This window comes from Callorhinus ursinus, unplaced genomic scaffold (genome assembly GCF_003265705.2).
Source record: "Callorhinus ursinus isolate GAN/ISIS: 27379988/994484 unplaced genomic scaffold, GSC_fseal_2.0 scaffold6, whole genome shotgun sequence".
Taxonomy (NCBI): Eukaryota; Metazoa; Chordata; class Mammalia; order Carnivora; family Otariidae; genus Callorhinus; species Callorhinus ursinus.
In genome coordinates this window covers 78,951,769-78,966,474 of record NW_027397068.1, presented here as the reverse complement: position 1 = coordinate 78,966,474, position 14,706 = coordinate 78,951,769, and the positions used below count along the sequence as shown (strand labels likewise).

Here is a 14,706-nt window from a genome sequence, read left to right as displayed (position 1 = left end):
GGGTGTCAGCCAGGCGCGGGCAGCCTGATGGGTGTGATAAGACACGCAGTAACACGTGTCTTCATCTCTTCCTTCCCTTTGCCCCCTTGTTTGGACTGCTGCCTAAGGTTTGTCAGGGACAGATCTACGGTCAGGTGGAAGGACAGACGGGTGGAGGGATGGGCAGATAGATGGACGGACGGGTGGAGCCTGAGTGGGTCGCGACGACCTCGCGCCCTGGGCTGAGAGAGGCGGTGTAGCGTGCCGGCCGAGAGCCAGGCCGTGGAGCCGCGCTCTCCGGGTCTGCAGCCCACGGCCCCGAACACTCACCACACGGCCTCGGGGGACTCCGAAACTGCCCCATCTTCTCAACTGTAAAGTGTGGATGAAAACAAGGCCGTCGTGAGGATGAATGAGTTAATACATGAAAAGTGCTTGGAACAGTGTCTGCCGCATATTTATGACGATCATGATTACCGTGATTAACCCAGGGGCAGTTTCGCAGCTTCTTGGCTTCCCAGGCCTGGCTGGGCTGGAGACAGATGGTGCAAGCTTGGGTCAGGGCATGAATCACATGGACACTGGACAGAACGTTGAGAAACCAGGAGGGGGCCGAAACTTCCCACAGTTTCAAAATCATTCCTCACCTTTGACCTTGGCCCTTCAAAGCCGACAGGAAGCCTGCAGCGCCGTGCTCTCTGGCAGAGCCCGAGTGAGTCTCTAAGAGATGCTCCAGCTGCCCTTCCACCGCGGACCCCCGTGGCTCCCCCGCAGCACGTCCTGAGGCTCGAGGTCAGTACGGTCCGCTTCTGCTCACTTGGCTCCTGCTTAGCTCCTCGTTTTGTCCTTTCGGGCCACTCCCAGATGTTTGTTAAGTGCCTACTGTGCGCAAGTGTGCAGTCCCGGGCTCTGTGGCCTTCATCTGCCCTCCCCTCCCCCCAGCATTTTTTCCATAAAGTCCCCCTCTCCCTGCTCTGCACCGTGTGGTCCTAACGCCTGCCCGGGGCTCAGGTTTGGGTTTGGCAGGTGTGAGTCTGGGAGCCTCTCCTGCCAGAAGTGGGTGGGACATGGGTCTCATTCCCTCCTTCTCTTTCTTTCTTCCTCCAACGAAGTCTCAGTTTCTTTCCCTGCACTGTGGGCGCCTTAACCCCAGATCTGGGCAAACTTTCCTCAGCAGGATGTAAGGAGGGATATGGGACAGATAAGGTTCCAGAAGGGAGACTCGGCATCCCGCGGAGGCCCCAGTGGGCAGGGGTGAGGGCCAGGGAGGGGCTCGCCCGCTCTTCTCTTTGTCAGAGTGGGCTGTGGGACGCAAGAGTGAACGGAGTGGGCTTGCTTGCACCACTCAGCGTCTGCCGGAGATCTTAGTCCGGGCACGACCCCGCGTGGGTCCGGAGCGGAGTGGCAGGCCGTCTCAGTGGGGAGGGTCTTCCTGACCTGGAGATCTTTGTTTCTCGGTGGTGCCTGATGCGATTTCTGTTCCCAAAGCAGAGGAGCAGTAGTAAAGGTGGACAGGAGGCCACGGGGGCAACAGTGAAATATTCCCGCAGGCTTGGACATAGGAAGGATAAACCACACATTAAAATGGAAAGTAAGTTGCAAAATTGCACTTAACGACCAGAGCAGGGCCCTGTATGTAGTGAGTGGTGGTGACTGCTTCTGCTCTCAGTGCCCGGTGGCCCTGCGTCCCCACGTCTGCCCCTTCGCTGCCTAAGCCTGGAACAGCTCTGCGCACCTGCTGACCTCCGAGCAGCTATCCCCTGGCCGCCCCACAGTCTGACTGCTGCAGGGCAGGGCCAGGAGGGGATGGCTCTTAGCATCTCTGGAGAGCTTTTCAAAAGGCACATGCCTACCTGTTCTGCAAATGTCTCTGTTTTGAACAAGTTATCCAGCTGGCCCTGCGGGTGCCCCGCTTTCCTTCACCCCTGCCGCAAACTTGACGAGCTGCCTCTGTCTGGCCCCCCTTAGACTGGCCCTCGGCCCCTGACTGCCGGGTTGGGCCCTTGGCCCAGCTCCTTGCCCTTCCTCCAGAGCCCTCTCTGGCTTCCCTCCCGCCTCCCTGGGCTGCTCCCTCTGGCCTCCCCTTCTGGCTCCTTCCCGGACCTCTTATTGTCCGTGGGCCGAGCTCGGCCTTTGCCCCTGCTCCGTGCACTAACCTCTTCCTGTGCCACCAGCTTTGTGGCCAGTTCCGTGCGGTCCCCCTCTGCCAACCCCAGACTCTCAGCCGCCTCCTGGGCCTCTCCCCTTAGATCGGGTCTGAGAACCCCTCCCCCGAACCTGCCTCTCCGGCGGGTGAGGGGCGCTCAGCCTGCACACTCTGCTCCCCCGACACACTCCATCCCATCGCTTGGCTCACTTGACAGTCTATCGGGGAAGCCAATCACTTGCCGGCTCTCTGTAGTGATGATTGCATTTAATCTTTGCAAAATGCTGTGGACATTTCCTCAATTTTACGGATGAAGTAAGAGGCCTGGGAAGCCTACCCTGGCCAAGGTCAGGGGCCAGTGAGTGGCAGCCCGCTCTTGAACCACAGTGTGTCCAGCCTCCTGATGGTTCAGACAGGGAGCCAGGGAAGAAGGGCTGTTTCACGGTGACGTGTCCCAAGCCCAGCATCTGTACGAGTGGGGGTGCAGAGACCGTGGTGGGGACCCCATCGTGGGCGGAATCTCTCCCTGGCTTTGGCTGCTTGGTTCCAGAGTTGGGCAGCAGCTTGAAGGGACACTGGCTTGCCCACTCATTCAAGCCGAACATTACTCTTCCAGGGAGGAGTTTGTCCCAGGTTCGGAGGGATGTTCTGGAGTGGTAGGAAGGGGAAGTGGGAGAGAGGCCGCCAGGGAGGGAGGCCAGGGACTCCTGGGGGCCTGCTCTGGGCCCCTCACTGGTGTGTAGTTAAGTAATCAGCCTTTGTGGAGCCCTGCCTGGGGTGTCCCCCTGAGCAGGTGGGAGCTGGGGCCTGGGACAGGCTGCGGTCTTGGCCTGGGGGCCGGGCATGACCTCAGCTCCTCACCGGGCTCGCTCGGCCATGTCAGGGGCAGTAGACAGTCACAGACCTACTGCCAAGGCCAGCGCAGGAATTCCGTGGCCCACCTGGCATATGGCCACCACCGGACCTCGCTTTACCTGAGGTCAAGTCCCCACTGCCACGCCCTGTTGCACCATTTTGATTCAATTAAAAGTAATCGTGGACTTCTAACCCAGGCAAGGCCTCCTGCATGGGAGACAGCCCCTTGTTCCTCCTTCCCTCGCCCCAGGTCATCCTGAGGAGGCCTGAGGCCTGAGCCTCTGTGTGCAGGAAAGGCGGGTCCTGAGCACAGAGGGCTGAGGCTTCGGGGCCCATATATGGGGCGAGTGGGGCTCCCTCCACAGGCACTGGCAGCCAAGGCCCTTTTGCCTCTCGGTGCTCGATACCAAATACGCCATCGACTGAGCCCCGCTGTCTCCGAACGGGGCTTCCCACCCTCACCAGCTCAATTTGTATCAGAGAGGAAATGAGCTAGCTCCACCGAATGGGAGGGCTGACTCACGGTCTCCCTTCTGACTTTCTAACGTTGATACTGGATATTAGGTGCATATGGAGTGAAAGACCAAATGATCTTTCTTCCAAGAACACGCATTGAGATGGCTATTCATCATCTCCTGTAACAGGAATGCTGTTGAAACCGAGGGGAGAGCCCCCCCTTCTCACCACAGGCTGACAGCCCGAAAGCTGGAGGGCATGCTTGGCTGCAGGGCTGTGGACGTTCCACGTGCCGCCCGTGGCTGTACGCAAAGGCACGACCCCTGTGGATGGGAATCCGTACCATTCGCCAAAATTGCAGATGCATGGATCTTGGCCAGAAGCCAGCTCCGTCCCTCTGATCAACACCAGCGCACCTGCGACGCGACTCACGCACAGTGTCGCTCCTCGTGGGGGTCTGTGAGCGCGGAAGGTTCGAAACGGCCCAGAGGTCAAGCCCGCCAGTGGAAGAGAGGGATGAGGAAGATCTCCAGGAACCAGGACAGAAAGATCTTCAGAATACGATGCCGTGCGGAACTGGGTCTGAGGGGGGAGCAGCATATGTATTAGCGTTTGCCTCCACTCACATGCACACAGAGAGAGCACGCACCTGATGCAAACGTTTGTCATCAGGGGCGAGGGGACCAGATCGAGGGGGAGCTGGGCGCAGACTCCCAGCGCACACGTCTTCACATCTCATTTTAATGTTTGAGCCTCGTCAGCGGTCCTCTGCCTGAACAGAAAGTGGGAGGTTCAGCGCAGCCTCCGACCTGGGTCACATTCCTGTCGCCCGTCTGTGCCCATGGTGCCCTTTGAGGCCGCTCACGTGCCACCTCACCCCTGACGCCGCCACTCGGGTTTGGTGGCTGGGCTCAGCATCTCCAGAGCGCGCCATCCACACGGTGATTAAAGTGTTTATTTTACTCAGCCTTGCGTAAGTTAGTAATTAACCTGCCTGTCTCCCCTAAATGATACATCTCTGGAGGGAAGGAGCTGTGTATTACTCATCAAGGCACTTCGCACAGGGTGGGAGACTGGACAAACATTAGCTGAGGAGAGGGTACTTCCAGGGTCCCCAGGAAGGCTCACACCTCCGTCAGGTGGCTCTGAGATGTGGTCGGTGGCGAGGGTCTCCCTTGGGTGAACTGGGATGCGGGGGGCTGTGGGAGCCAGTGACAGCCTCCAGATCGACCATGGAAGGCCACGGAAAGCCCCAGGCCTCCCCAGGCCACGTGCTGCACAAGCTCGGGGAGCCGCGGGCAGGCCAGGCTCCGAGCATCAGCTGAGTCCGTCCTCAGGGGATGGCAGTGCTGTTCTCCAGTATGAAGGCAAAGACCCTTCCTGCACTTCACTTTGTCAATCCTCATGGATGTGTCTACATGACGCCAAACAATGGGACAACTTCACCAATTAAAAAAAAAATTACTGTTCCACCAATGAAAATAAGCAATGGTAATAGTAATTAATGAGATACTTGACTCGAATGAAACTTGATTAACTTGATGCCTCTTGCGCCCAGGAACACTGAGGCCTTCTTACGAGAGACGCCGAGGGGCCCAGGAGGCAGGTTCTTGGGCGGAGGCGGCCCAGGCCTGCTGGGAACGGAAGGGTGAATCCCAGGGGTGGTTTGTGCTAAGGCTATTTCTAGAAGATGCCGTGACCCTCCAGGAGTGTTCCTCAGCGTTCCGACACTGCTTTTCATCCTGAGATCCCAAGCTTGAGGTCAGCTTCCTGTCTCCTGGGCCCCGTAAGGGGTGAGGTGTGTCCCCATAAAACCAGTCAGTTGTAGGTGAGATTGAAGGTACCTTTGGTGGTAACACCTTTGCCCCAGTGAGTCATGAAAATCTGATCTTCCCAAGCAGGAAGGGGTTTCCTAGGTCACAGCACAGTGTCCTTCCCGCGTGGGGCCATGGTGGGGGCGCCCACGGAGCCGAGGAGCCACACTGGCTGAGCCGATAGGCATTTTCCGTAGGGCAGTTAGGTGCCATGTAAGCCCTGTTTTTTCTCGTCTGCCACACACCTTGAACTCGCCACCATTCCAGATAAGGGAACAACCCAGTTTCCGACCTCTCGAGTCTACAGTCCATGCTGAGGATTTCAACACGTTTGTGTAAATCTCCCCACCCAGGCGCCAACGGAGGAGGAAATAATAACAGGAATATTATCAACTGACATTTGATGAGGGCTTTCTGGGCGTCACACATGCTAAGTGTGTGACAGTGCATGACTCACCGAGTCCTTCCAGAAGGCCCCACTGCCACCTACAGCTCGCAGGTGAGCACATGGCACACAGAAAGGGGGCTACTTGGCCCAAGGCCCCCCAGTGCCTCAGTGGCACAGACCACACGTCTCTTCCACTAGTGGGCTGACCCCAATGAAATGTTTTATTTATCTGAAGCATTTTGTTAACATTCTTAAAGGGAGAAAAAACACTTCTGACCGCATACCTGAGTTTTGCTTTAAAGTTGTAAAATGTAATAGTAAATAAAAACTCTAAAGTCATTTTTAAAAATTCAACATTTTTGACCATGAGTCAGAGAGTTTGCAGGGCTAATGTCTGGCGCCGGGATGGAAGCTCTCTATAACAATTCGAGCCTGCGGCGTGTCCTGGACCCCCGGGGAGCCCCTGATCTGAAGGCACAGCTCTGTGAGTTCCCACACCTTCCCGTCCTGGGGCGTGAACCGCCAGCCCACACTCGGGCCACACTGTTCCCGAGCATGTTGCTGTTCTCAGGAGCACGGGCACCAGCGTCGCCGGCAGCTGGTTGGGAACACGTAGTCCCAGGCCCCCACCCGCCGACTCGGGCTCTGCGACATTGTGGTTGCCTGGGCCTGGGCTCCCTGACGTTGAGAGGTCCTGCTCTGAGATACGGTCTCAATTTCTGAGGTGTCTTCCCAAGCCTAAAGTTTTATGATTCATGCTCTCTTTGAAATTCTGGGGCTGGTGAAGCCAGGCTGGGTGGTTCATCTGCTGGCATAATTGCTGGCAGGGTGGTTCTTGATGACGGTGGCTGACGCCCAGCCGGAGCACGAGCCTTGGCCACTGGGTTTTCTCCTTTTGTTAATTAATTCTTGAGATGGGTTTGGATCTTATTTGTACTTTTCCTCAGTCTAAACCCAGGTGCTTGCCCCCACGGTCCTGGGCCGGGCCAAGGGTGGGCCATGCCCGATGTGAGTGCCGGGGTGGGCCTGGGGGCGTGGCATTTGACAAAGCTCCCTGGGATTGGATGCAGGGGGGCTGTGGGTCAGCATAAGCTTCGGTGGGGCCAGAAATCTGGTGATGAAGACACAGGCAGGGTGGCCCCACGCCAACTGGTGAGGCTGAGGAACCTGGCTTCATCTGGTGGAATGTTTCTCAGCCACCAAAGGGACAGCTCTGTCTCTCTGTGTCTGGGAACTTTCTGCCCTGGAGAAGCTGCAGGACGGCCCCTTTAATGTAAGGAGGGTCTTTGAAGATCCTTCAGACTCCTTGAGCTCTCTAAGACGAGGATGGGGTCCAGCGAGAAAGCCCTGGAGACTCCGTGGCAGCAGCTGCCCATTCCCTGGACGCTCTGCCCGCCCCCCCCGCCCCCGGCCTGCCCAGCATCCTGCAGGGGAGGCTCTCAGCTCCGCGCAGGGGCGGGCATCTCCCCAGCCCCAGACAGCTCTAAATATTACCATCCCAGAGAAGGGCCTCGAGACTTCACTTACACCAAACAAGCCAACAGAATCTGAGACGTGGAAAGTCAATCGAGGGATTCAGGTGGAAAGAAATCAGATCTTAACCCAGATTCCTTTGCCTTTTCAAGTGTGGTGTTGGGGGAGGGCTTGCTCGTCGGTCTGAAGCCACCTACCTTGTCACGGGAAAAAGGATCCGTAAAAAAGGAATGTTTTCTCTCAGCCCCATCAGCTGTGGTTCCGAAAGGGGTGGCCAAGACGCACAGAGGCAGACCGCCGATGGCCCGCCTGAGCCCTGACCATCACGGTGCTTCTCCCGGGGCTGGGGCTGGGGCAGGGCAGCGTCTCGGTGTGCGAGCCTGGGCCAGATTCTCCGCGGGGCACCGGACCCTGGCGTTCACAGAAGGACTGTCAGGTGTTTGAATCTAAGCTGGTGTTTTAATCTTTTAACTGATGCCTTCAAACCTTGCTTTTTGGTGATTGTGCTCATTGAGTTTACCTACCACTGTCTTAATGTCACCTGGAAAGCTGGGAAAGCTTTGTAAGAACTGTCTGGAATGGGAAAATCTCTGTTTACACCAGAGGAAAACCCACCGGGTAGAGGAGGGCGAGGGGAGGTCGTGCCTTCAGGCCGCACATCCATAAGACTGGGCGTGGCGGGCTCTGCTATCCCATGGGGTCCTAACCTTGCCCCCCTCTCGGCTGGGCCTTTCACACACAGCTGCGGATGGTTGGGACCCTGTTTACAGAGAAGACACAGGTCCCGGGAGCAGGGGCAGGCCCGAGGTCACTGGGCTGGCTGATGCCAGAGAGATGCCAGGACCCCGCAAGGCGCTCACACCTTCCAGTGCTCATACCATCCCCGGGCCCCACATGCCTCGGTGGGGTCCGTGAGCCCGAGGAAGTGTTTGTTGGACCTGGGCATGTGTGGCTCCTCTCCCCGGTGAGCACACATCTAGCTTTTGCCGGAACTGCAGAGGAGAACTCTGGGAAGCCGGGAACGCGCAGAAACCATGGAAACACATGATTCTGAACATCCCGTCTGACTTTCAGACTCTGATCGGACACTCCAGGCCTCCTTCCCAGGAGGAGGAGGTGCTCCAGGAGCACAGCGCGGTCTGCTCAGATCTGAAACTGGAGGGTCCGTCAGGGACCCTGGATCTGGCCCCATCTAGCGGATTTCGATCACCCGGGCTCGAGCCGGCTGTGAGGCTTTTCATGGGGATGCCCCGGAGGGGAGAGGGCAGAGTGGGCAGTGTGGTGGTCAGGATGGGACGCTCGAGCGGGGGACGAGGGTGTGCAGGGGACTCTGGCCCCCGAGGGTGCAGGTGACGCGTCGCGGGTTCTGCCCTGTGGGGAGGGCCTCGCTCAGGCAGCAGGCGTCTGTGCGCTTTGGAGCGCGTCTTTGTGTCCCCACTTCCCACGGAAGGGGGACCCCAACCCGCATGCGCCCGGGGTGCTGGAGCGGCTGCAGAGCTCTGGCCGGTCTTGGGCTTATGTAACTCGCCCTTGAAATGACACAGGTCACCGCCTCCCCACAGCACACCCTGGAGGTGGACACACAGGTGAGGCTGCCTTTCCATGGGACGCAGTGAGCTCCACAATCACGGAAGGAGGTGTGCCCTTTCTGTCTAAGTGCTTCCAGAAGGGCCGGTCGGTCGGGGAGCACCCCGAGCCCCATTGCCCCACGCTGGGCGGCGGGACTGGCTCCGCCCCGAGCGCCTCCGCAGCCGGGAACCTGAGAGCAAGAGCCCACAGGGGCCTGGTCCTTCCTACGAGGCTGCTCAGACACGGGTTTGCAACTCCAGCCTGTGGCAGATGGAAATGTGAAGCCCGGCTGGCAGTTTGCCGTCCCTGAGCCTGGAGAGCAGGGGCCGGCGACCAGACTCAGGAAGAAAACCCCGCAGTCCTGGGCCTGTGTTAGGCCGTGCGCTGGCATCATCCTATCCAGTCTCAAGGCCACCCCGGGGCAGACTGCAGTCCCAGTCTCAGTGTGCAGGCAGGGAGACGCGCCCGTGCACTGAGGCACTGGGTCCCCAGGTGGTGTGATGCGTGTGTCACGGGTCACGTGGCCTCTCTAATAGAAACGGTACTGAGACAGGTTTTGCAGGTCATCCAAATGGCATTTCATTTAAATGTACTGAAATGTACAAATTATCTACAAGGCAGCTGATTTGTGGGAGTCTGGAAACTGGGGAGCTGCTGGGATTTGTAAGGCAGACGGGATCGCGGTTCTAAATAGAAACTTTTAATGAATTTGGTATCCCAAGGTGATAAGAATTAAGCCACCTGGTCATAGATACCCCTGATTCTGTTTCTTCTCTTTAAAGACAATTAAAATGTGAGCTTTTTCCTTCAAATCTTAGAAGATGGGACCAATTTTTAAAAATAAGCCTCTGCTTCCCAGATGCTGTCTGCAGGTCTCACTTACTCCTGACAGGGAAACGGTTTTAGGATAAAAAGTAGAAATCTTGTACTTTTAAAAAAAAGTTCCCTGTACCGTAAAATGTAAGAAAATATTCCATAATTGTGGGATAGCAAAGCCCTTTGAAAATATGAAAAGCCACAGATCCTTTCCTCAGAAACAGACACACACACACAAACACAAAAACATATAATTTTGCCTAAAATTTTAGGAGGTTTATAGTTGCCTTTGAAAGCCGTCCAAGACCCCCAGTCCCCTTCCCTAAATGTGTGGCTCCATCCCGTTTTGTCAAGCCTTCTGCGGGGTCTGCCCTTCCTGGGGCTGGAGCCCAGCCTCCCCCTGTGCTTCCTTCTTCGCTGCCCCAGAGGTGGCTGGTCTCTCCAGGGGGAGGAAGGACTGTCCTGGGGGGCGATTGGTCACAGCTGGTTCAGGGGCCACTCCCTGGGGGCCCGGCGGGGCCACGTCTGTCCCCCAAGTGCCGATGCTCCAGTGGTGCCCTTGCCCTGCGTCTGCGTTTTTTGGGCGGCTGACGCTCTGAACTGGGGATGGAGAGAGGGCCTTGGCCCCAGGACACGGGGATCGACTGCGGATGGACGGTCACAGTCCGTGGTGACGCGGCAGCTCAGGGCGTCTGGCTCCGGAACGTGGGGATCTGGCTGCGTCCTCACGCCGGGGCAATCTGCCAGGTCCGAGGGCTCAGAATGCAGGGGGACTTTGGGTCAGAAATGCCTGGGCACCCTTCTCACTGTAATCCCAGCCTCAAGCCCAGACTGGGACTGCACGGGGACCCCAGAGCCGATGTGGTTTAAAGCGCACAGCTGTCTTCCCCACTGCCCAGGGCTCAACCCCGGATCACGAGACCTTCTTTCTGGCATTCTGTGTCCCCACAGCCCAGCGCCCTGCTGCCTACATAGTCGATGGTCAGTGAGCCGGATCAAATCAAATGACATCAGCAAGTCCGGAAAATTATTCTGAGACCTTGCAAAATGTGTGCTGTGAGTCCAGCTTCATTGGCGGAGCTCTGGATGCAGAGGACAAAGCCGGACAGAGTAGATCTATGCCCCTGGCATTGGGGTCTTTCCCGAGCAGGCATGGGTGTGGGGTTGCCCTGCACCTGCGCAGATGGCCACCTTCCTGGGGACGGGATCACCTGCCCTCCCTTTCCTACCCATGTCCTGTTCCTCCCAGCGTGCGCACACACACATCCCCACCGAGCCGGATGTAGGCATGAAGGACGGGAGGTCGTGCCTTCTCCCTGTGCCCGCTTCTTCCAGAGCTCAGGCTCGAGTCACCCCAATAACACGTGACACAGTAAGAGGGGTTTAAAAGTCAAAATTTGTTGTCTCTTCAGTAAGCTCATTTCCAAAAAAAGTATTTTCACGTTGTTTAGGTAACTTTAAACCATACAGTTGGTAAACGGTCATAAAAATGACACTTCTCTAAATACATTATTTATTTTGTTTAAAAATTTACAATATGCCATCAATAATGCATGCAACTGGAGAACATTATTTCCCTTTACTCCAGGCACCACAACCCAGCTTAGACTCACCTTCCACTACGCTACGCCAGGCAATCCATATGCTCCCAGAATCCGCCCCGAGATGTGAGGGCAGGTCAGCCTCTGTGTGGAACCCTCCCAACACTTCCCCGGGACCCCACAGCCCCCCCGAGAACAGCCGTGGCTGCCCGAGGGTTCCACGTGCCCCACAGGCCCTGTCCACGGTAAACACTACACGTCAAACACTCGGCTCTTGAAGATTTCAAGCTTGCAGAGCAGTCTCAAAAGGGATTAAGATCTTTTCTGGATGGATATATTATCATGTGCTCTCAGAGAATTCTACTGGAGGAGAAAATACACCAGCCACACTGGGTTGCAAGCGGATGGAAAAGTAACGTACTCGCAGAGCTGTCCCTTTTCTTCCCATATAGAGGTTTTGAAGGTTTGCCTTCAAGTTGTTGTTCTACACTAAAAAAGCCCCAGAGCACAAGTCCTGTAAAATGCAATTATGAAAATATTCTAAACAACCAAGAGTCCCTTCGGAGTTCCAAAGAGCTGTATCATCTTTCCGGCCCCAGCTGATGGGGCCCGTGTGGGCCGGGGGCCTGGTGCCCGCCCAGAGCACGGTCTGCAGAGCCTGGTCCCCGGCAGGCCGCCGTGTCCGGGGTGCCAGAGTGGCCTCGTGCAGCCGAGATCACAGCTCGGGCACACCCTGGAGCCCCACGGGGAGACATCAGGACCAAGGTCTGGCAGCGGAACGGCATGGAGACCAGAGCCCGTCCGTGATGGCCCGCCTGGCCCACGGCGTGCAAGAAATTCCTGGCTTCGCTCCCATGGGGTTAGCCGCGCAGCCAGACGCTGTTACGGTTGAACTCCTCGAGGAAGAGATAGGACACATATTTTCTCCCCAAGTGGAGTTTCTCCGGTGGGCTGGGTCTGAGCGACTCTGCTTCCCCAAAGCCGAGGGCACATTTTCTTCAGCAGAGGGTCAACGTTGTGTGGGGCGTGCGGCAGTGTGGTTCGGAATCCCTGCTCTGGCCAGGGTCACGGAGACCGCCTGGGCGCGAGTCCAGGCCTGTGCCGCCTGCGAGAGCCCCTGGGTGGGGGCGGGGGTACAAATGTGGGGTCCGGGGAGGGGTCGGGGCCTGGGCCGCACAGCCCACGGAGCGGGAAGGAAGCACGTGTGTGCCAAAGCGCCTCCTTCTTCTTCTTTGTTTAAAGAGAAGCCAGATATTTAAGTTTTACAATGAAATATCCTAACTTTAAAGTACTGTGCAGCCATAGGCCTATGGGATAGAGCTCCGAGCTTGCACCCGGAGCCCCGCGCTCATTGCACAGGTGCCAGCCCGAGGCCACCGCCCGTGGAGTGACCTGCCCAAGGCCACGGCCCGTGGAGTGACCTGCTCAAGGTCCCTCAGGCCGTTAGCGGCGCGGTTGGGGCCAGAACTCCCATGCCCTGGTGCCCTGGTGATTAGCCGGGGATTCTCTCTGCCTGGGGGGGGACCCTCACTCCCTGGCGGGGGGAGGGGGTTGCCAACTGACTGGCCCACGTGGAGACAGAGCCCCGCCCCCAACGCTCACGGCCTTAAGGCTCAAATATAAAGGGTATTTAAGTATGGGTTTTTATACATGTGAAAAACATGTATTCTCACACACACGTATTGCACTGCGTTACGGCTGGCTGTGTGAGGGGACAGCAGTGCCCAGAGGTTCTGGTCCCCCGCCCTGTCCTTGGAGATATCCCCAGATGCTCACGGGATTCCTTCCCAACGGCACAAGGACAGGGGTGATGGAAGACTTCTCTCGCTGATACTTCACAGAGAGATAAGGTAACCTCAACAAACCCTGTGATAAGGAGGGTCAGTGGAATCCTGCAGAATGCCTGGAATTTGCTGTCCGCGGGGCCTGTCCTCTGGCAGGGCTCAGACCTGCCCGGTGGGGAGGCAGCCTGGAGGGGGGGCGGGGGTGCTCACTGGCCTGGGGGCTGTCATTCTGTGTGGCTCTCTGTGGCTAAGGCATCTCTGGCCCTCAGCTTTTCTCATTTCTAAAATAAGAAGACTGGGTTGTTCTCTCTCCAGTCTCTGGGATCTGAAAGACCTGTTTTCCAATCCCAGACCCACGGCCTGTCGTGTGAACTTGTGTAGATCCTACAACTTCTCTGGGGTTTGATCTTCATCTCCGTGAGCCACATTTCTTATGACTCATTGAAATGACATGGCCAGGCCTCCCATGGCCTCCCCACGCCCCCAAAAAGTACCTCTGTTGAACACAGTGCTTGCCCTAAGTAAGAACTGCTTGCAGAATAAGCCTACGATCTAACGCAAGAGTTAGGACGCATAGAATTTGGGATTTTACAATGCCCACGAAATTCTGAACCTGCCCGGGAACTTTGGTGTCCTAAAGTGGCAACCATGGTCTAGTGTGGAGTGTTCACAGTCTGATGGAGAGGTAGTGTGAATCACGTTTCCTCTAAGAACAAACAACAACAGTGCTTCTGAACTTGTTTTTTTCTCCTGAGGGCGGGAGCACCTTGATAGACTGGTTTGACGATTTGATAGAAGCTGTCTAACCTGTCCCCAGAAAAAGGCACATGTGCATATACACACTCAATTCTGCATTCAAAACGGAGGTTTCGTGGACTTGGGGAAACCCGTCCCTGGGCATTGGTGGCTTTGGAATGTCTTTCTAAGTAGGAGGCGTCAGGAGCGGGGAGCCGCTCGGAGGCGGCCTGGGGAGTAGGGCTGATGGGGGGCGGGGGGGTCGCTGTGAAGTTGTGTGTGCTCAGCAAACCTCTTTCTCCGGGAGATGTGGGTGTAGTTATGGCCAATTTCCCGGCTGGTGGAGATCTTCCTGCCACTGTCCTTGGACTTGCAGATGTTCTAAAATCCTGGTCTGGGGGGGGGAGGGTCCCAGTATACAGAACTATGGATAAAAGCAATGACAGTGACCGTGACAACCACCATTAACGGTGTCCTCAGTCCTCAGATCCATCTGATGCCAAAGCTGTTGGCCACCACACTCTTCAGTAACAAGAGTGTGTACGATTATTATAAAGTCATCCTGTGATGGGAGAACCTCACTGCCCTTTCTGCTCTAGGGTCCCAGAACGACTTCTCAGATGTCCATGGAGCTGGAGTCACCCTCTCTTCTCTGTCCTGGTTCTCAGCTTCTGGTCAGTGTGCTCTTCTCCACACTTCTGGTTCTGAAATCTGTGTCAGTCAGGGTGCAGCCAGAGAAACAGGTCGGGAGGAAACATATGTTATGAGATTCAGTGCAAGGAGTTGGCCTGCGTGGTTGTGGGTGGAGGCAAGTCTGAATCTGGGGCAGGCCATCGGTGGTGGGGGAGCAGGACCCTCGGCACAGCCCAGGGCCTTGTCTATGGGGAGTTTCTTCCTGGTTTGGGAGGCCTTAGCTCTTCTCTTCAGGATTTTCAACAGGTTAGGCGAGGCCCACCCGGATGACCTAGGACGATCTTCCTGACTTGAAGTCATATTCCTTACACAGAGTCACACAAGCTTAGGGACCTTGATCACATTCATGTGCCCAGATGGATGTTCGAGTCACTGGCGACTGTAGCCTAGCCGGCTTGACAATAAATAAAACATCCCAGTCCACCCTTCGTCTACTTGGACCCAGCCAGTCTCCTTA

At 56.7% G+C, this 14,706-nt stretch overlaps 1 long non-coding RNA gene across 1 annotated transcript in view; it reads left to right on the top strand.

Annotated features, from left to right (window-relative positions):
- The first annotated feature begins 690 nt into the window (after positions 1-690).
- LOC141372937 (uncharacterized) overlaps positions 691-14,706 on the top strand; it is a 28,927-nt gene continuing 14,911 nt past the window's right edge. Inside the window, exon 1 of the long non-coding RNA XR_012378468.1 lies at positions 691-771. This is a non-coding gene — a long non-coding RNA (uncharacterized lncRNA). The remainder of the gene's footprint in view (positions 772-14,706) is intronic.